The following is a 6,386-nucleotide window of genomic DNA, read 5'->3' as shown; positions in this document are numbered from 1 at the left end:
TTTTAAATTGGTTTTGCTAAACAAGTTGTTTGCTTGATTGTGTAGGAATTTCTCTTTGTAAGATGAATTATATAATCCAATTGTTTAAGGCAAAAGTCATGACTCAGAAGTTGAACTTGCTGTTTTTATTGCCCTTAATCAAATTGGTGTCTATTTGGTTTACATATTTTTATAAGAATATTTGAACTACGCAACATGTTTTACTTTTATTATGATAATAATTATTATTGTGAAATTATAATTGTTTTATAAATATTATCTTCCTTTACTTTCTTTAAATCTAAATTGAGATGTTATTCACTAAAAGCTACTTTTGGTCTTAGATTCATTAGACGATGCTGAATCTCTTCCTGAATTTTGAGGATCTTATAGCTAAGCCTAGTGGAGATTTGATAGAAATTATGTCCTTTTGATATAATTATAGAATTTATGTATTTTATTTTGAAAATATGGGTAGATGCTCTACATATACTATAGTTGGGTTCTATTATCATTATATAATCTATCTATTGATAGGGAGAATAGCTCCATATTTGGATTATTGATTTGTAAAACTTTTATAAAAATTTTAGGAGGTTCCATTTATAAGAGAGATGCTGTCGAAATTTCTACAAAACGTTTAATATTTTGATTTATGTGACAAGTAATATAGGTATATTCAATTATGTTAACAATGTATCAGTAATTAAATTTGGAATTTTCCTTAACTGAGGCATTAGGGATGTGTGCTTATGCATATATCTCATGCCAGTCATGCTTAAATTTTGAGGCATGACAGCTACCTTGAATCCCCAAATCTTCAACTAAAATTCCTCAAATTGAATCAAGCTTTTAGATGGCATCGTTGTTGACTCTCACGCGTCATTGAAGGAAGATGGTATCATTGTTGATTCTCAGGCATTTAAGGTTCCCATTAATTCTTTCATTTGATTAGGTAAGTTCTATTCACTGCTGGAAATTTTAGATCACTTTAAATGCTCTTCTAAAGCCTCATTATCACTGGTTCGATGTTTCTTTTTGTTCTTCATTGAATTCGAAGTCCAGATCTAAGTTAAGATTTTGTTATCACTTTGGTACAAGTTTTAAGATTTTAGTTTGATATTTGTTCTATTGTCCTTCCTTCTTTTGATGGATGGATTTGGGTTTGAATTTGAGTTTCGATTGCTCTAGATATATGTTTTTGAACCATAGGAAGAGCTTTCCTCCAGCAAACAACTTCTCTCTTTATTTTCTTCCTCTATGGTCTATTGATTTCTGGCTTCTTTGCTGCTCATTCTCTTCAATGATTTTTATGGGCTGTTAATTTTTTTATTTAGGATCTTTTATTTTTGCCTTTGATTTCTAGGTTGGTGCAACAAACCAAATCTTCTTTTGATTTAAATGAGATAGGTGAGATTTGCAGAAATGAGCAAGAGTCTTGAGCTAGAGTAAGTTCTTTAATCTAAATTTTTTGGCAATGGTGACAGTCACATAGAGGTGGTGAACGATAGTTTTGGGATCTAGTGGGTGGCGGCGGATCCCATGTCTGATTCAATTTTTTTATTTTTTATTAATCAATCATCCAACTTAGCATGTCACATGTATATTGGTTAGTTAAAAAAATTTATTTAACAATCAACATCTATTAGATTTAATGGCAGAGCAACATTGTACTGTTTTGGAGAGTTCTAGGCAACATTGCTCCCAAAAAAGTTTAGACTACTAAACACTCATGAAGGAAAAGTTCTAGGACATTTTTTACCTTTTTGCCCTTGTAATTATTATATATGTTTTTTGGATATAATATAAGTTATTATTAATTAATTTACGCTTCCAAAAAAAGTGGGTAAATATTGATTTTATAAAAATTTTTATATCTTTCTAATTGTGTCCTTGAGTATAATAAATATAATATTTGACTTATTCAAAATACTATATTTAATTACTCAATAAAGTAAGGGTATCCTTAACTCCCAAACTTGTATATATTATTTGGCATATGTGAATAAACATTATCATGAGTCCCTTGAACTCATATGGTATTAGAACTTATCTCCATCTCAATTATAATAGTGACTTCGATGGCGATAGTACCTCAAGCAAGTCATGTAATAGCCTAAAATTTTAACTAAAATTAATTAAGCTAAATAAAGGTTGAAGGGTAAATTGAACTTGAGATGTATGTTGTCCTAGGAGAGAATGAACTCGAGATATAAGATGAGCTTCCAAGACTTCTCTATTAGATAGAGAATCTGGGTTGAAGGGTTATGTAAAAAGAACTATAGCCCATGTGGAAGAATCATTTGGGCCCATAGGAGGAATGGGGTCCAGTGTAGTTTCCGAGCCATCAGTAGCTCGAACATCTTTAGGTGGAAGCTCTTGGACTTGGTCTCTAGTTTGACCTTCAATGGTCAGATTCTCTTACTCTTGCTATTGAAGTTGGCCTTTAATGGCTTGATCCTCAAGTTCTTGAACAATAGTTTCCTTAATAATCAGATGTTTAAGGTGAAGGAAAGGCTTAATGTGCTTGTGTTTAGGGATGGATTTCTTCCTTTGGAAAGTTTTGGCCACAGATTGAGCAGAGGAAAAAGCAAGTGACACAAGTACAGACAGGTAAATCTACACCAATTAAAATAGCTTATCTACACCGGTTACTCAACTGGTGTAGATATCACGAAGTCATCTACACCAGTTATTTAACGGGTGTAGTTAATGAATAAATCTATACCGGTTCTAAATTCAGTGTAAATAACATTAATTATGAATATATAATTTTTTTAAAAAATCAATATCTACACCGATTCTAGATATAACCGATAACCGGTGTAGATAATAATATATCTACACTGGTTATCGGTTCTAGAAATAACCTTTGAAGGTATGAAATGGAGAAATGAATTGTAAGTAAAGGCAAAAATTTGCCCAAACAATAGGTAACCAGTATTATTATCCCATTGGACAAAAGTTGTGACTAGAAAATAAAGATGTTATCAATAATAAAAATCCATACCCATGGCTACATTTATTTCATACATTTTTAATTTAGTCCCTTTATTTGATTTTTTGCTGACAGATGCTGGAGAGGCTATTGGAGTTATGCATGATAACAATAGCTAGCTGCGCCTAGCTTTGCCTCAGACAGAGATGGTATAGGATAGTCTGTATTTTTTATTTTCTTTATAGTAGATTGTACTTAAGGATTTACTTCTGTTTGTCCTTTTGCAATAGGTTGAAACGACTTCTTTCGGTCTTCTTAGGGATTTATTATTATACAACTTTAATGTATAATGATCATTCAAGTTTGTTACACAGTGATTTTTAATAAGATTTTTAACAAAACAATATATTTAAAATTTTGACATATGAAACAATTTTGTTTAAATGATTCATTGACACATAATAAGCTAAAAATAATACCGTTGCCATATTTTCTCTAGAACTGTTTTATTTTTGTAACCATGTTTATTAAATTTTTAAAATTATTTAATAGCAATTATTTTTAAAATAGAGATGAACTTATTTAAATTTTTAAAATGAATTTTTTATTTCACATTATATCATGTGTACCATATTACTTATTTTTAAATTTTAAAATAACTTCTCATATGTGTAATCTGCATTTTGATATGGTATCAAAACTAAATTAACTTTGTCTCCTATTATTATGTGTTCAGGACTAATCACATAATATATTTTATAATTATTTTAAATGTTAATTTTGTTATTACCTATATTCTAATTAAAATATAATTTTGTGAAAATTTATATTTTCCCGTGCATGGTAGGGGAATTAGAATCTAGTTGATTTTTAGAACATTTAAAATATACCAAATTTTGCTTTTAATTCCCCCGCTAAAAAGATTATCAAGTTCTAGATTCGTTAGTGAAAGTCTCAATAAAATGAGAGATCTTAGATTGATAATAATATTTGCAATGAATAATTGAACTTAGTTGTTTCATGAGCAGGTTGGATCAAATTTGCGTTCATTAGATTTTATCATGATATTTAAACTTTGTTATTATAGTTTTCTTTAGATTTAATGGGAATGTAAACTTGAGGTTCAAAATTTTCTTATGCTTGAAGAAAAAAATCCATCAATGAAAACCTAGTTGCCAAATTAAATTACGGTGCAAGTATTTTTCTAATTGTAGATATATTCATGAATCTAAAAGAAATTCAATAAACAGAAAGAAGATAAGGCAATGTTTGATACATAAAAAAATATTTTCTAAGAAAATAAGAAATTTATTTTAAAAAATTTATTTTTGTGTTTATTATTTCATTTCTAACAAGCATTTTTCTATTTACCAAACATTGTATAAGAGATAGACCCAGCTAAATATTCAAGAACATTGTATCGTGCAAAGTTTCAAGTAGAATTTGGGATTTGGCTTCTCTACCTTTAATTTTCTGCAAGATGATATTGCAATAAATCAATATAATATATATAAATGCAACTTGTTAACTTTATTTTTTCTTGGTAAAATAGTGATAAATGCATCTTTTAATTAATTAAACTTATTTAATTTGGGATTTGGATCATAATTTGTACAAATTATTAAATTTATTATATCAAAGTGATGAATTTTGCACGAGTCAAGTATCAATTTGTTTGGTTATTATACAAAAAAATAGCTTCTTATGAAGCCTTAGCTTCTAAGTCAAAACTATTCGTACTTCACCCATGATGAGTGACCATAATAAAGGAAGTACTTCCTAAATTCAAGAAAAGTGACGATCATGGGGCTTAGGCACCAAGTCAGGATCATCTATAAATAGAGGAGCCCTTTCTCAACAATGATCATCAGCATCAACAAACTATCAGTCTCAAACTCCGCGTCTGCTACTTTATTTTATTTTTTCTTTTAACATGTAGTTTTAGTCTTTATTTTTAGGTTGTACGGCCGGCATAGCCCACCACCTTTTTCTTTAATTAATGTATCTCTGCTTCCCTGCATCTACATTAATTTTCTTCACTTCTCATTCTCACATCCGGGTAAACTGTGGTAAGGGAGCTTGGGTTCTCTGCATTTGAATAGAAGTCAGGTTCTTCCATCCTTTTAAGACCCCTTGTCTCTGGCACGCCTCGTGACACCACGCTTGATTGATTGTTTTTTACGAACAATTTTTGGCATGCCCAGTAGGACTCGTGTGAAAGGAATGCTTAGGACACATAAGGATCAATTTGTTGTTGGAAAGAATAGACTTGAGTCTTGTGACTCAGAGAATGTAGCTGCACACGCAGAACATGAAATACGAGCTAACGAGAGGCAAAGAGCTCTATTACAAACTCTGAAGGAGGAGCTAAGAAACATCTCTGCGATGCTGTCTAAATCATCGTAAGAGCAAGCTCCAATTGGCTTGCACCTTCAGAGAACAAATGGACTAGGAGGGCAGTCTCCTAAAGTGCCCTTCGACCAAAAGATCAATAACAAAGACCACTATAACATCCCTCAAAAGATAAATGGCAGGTATAATTTAATGGTAGGCCCGTCTGATTGCAAGGGCCAGAGCCATTGGGGCCAACATAAGAGGAGCCAGAGCCATAAGGGCCAAAGCCATTGAGGCCAATACCAAAAGGGCCGGAGTTACAAGGGTTAGAGCCATTAGGGCCAGCACAATCAAGGCCAAAGCTATTGGGGCCAGCACCAGAAGGGCCAAACTCACAAGGGCCAAAGTCATTGAGGCTGGCACTATCGAGATGAAGTCATTGGGCTAGCACCAAAAGGGCTGGAACTACAAGGGACGAAGTTATTGGGCTAGCACTACAGGCGTCGGAGCCACAAGTACTAAAGCCATTAGGGCTGGAGCCACAGGGGCTGAAGCCATAAAAGCTAGCGAAGCCACCAAGGCCAGTGGAGCCACTGGGACCGAAACCACAAGGGCCACCACTAGAGGGGCTGAAGCCATTGGAGCCAGAACCACAAGGGCCAATACCAGAGGGGCTAATACCATAGGGGCTGAAGTCATAGGGGCCACAACCAATGGGCCAACACCACAGGGGCTGCAACTATAAAGGCCAACAGTAGAGGAGCCAGCGCCACAGGGGCCGAAGCCATAAAGGCTAACACCAAAGGAGCCACAGCCACAAGTGCTAGCATAAGAGGGGTTGAAGTTACAAGGACCGCAACCATAAAGGCCGCAGCTATAACGGCCGGTGCCACAGGGGACAAAGTCAGAAAGGAAAATTTTGCAAGGGCCCTTTCCACGAGAGCTCTCTCCCTAGGGGCCCACAGTAACTAAATTTTACAGAACCAATCCTTAAAATTTAAAAACTCAAAGGACTAATTCCAAAATTAGCTCTTGAAGTCCTAAACCTTGAGCAACTTGCTTTTAAGCTAGACCACATGGTCCTTAATCCTCAACCATAAAAGTGTCCTTCAAGTAAAGTATCAGATCAACCATC

The sequence above is a fragment of the Prosopis cineraria genome, unplaced genomic scaffold, assembly GCF_029017545.1.
Source record: "Prosopis cineraria cultivar Desert tree isolate PC_DT_omini unplaced genomic scaffold, ASM2901754v1 PC8, whole genome shotgun sequence".
Lineage (NCBI taxonomy): Eukaryota > Viridiplantae > Streptophyta > Magnoliopsida > Fabales > Fabaceae > Prosopis > Prosopis cineraria.
Note: the sequence above shows the minus strand (reverse complement) of the source record.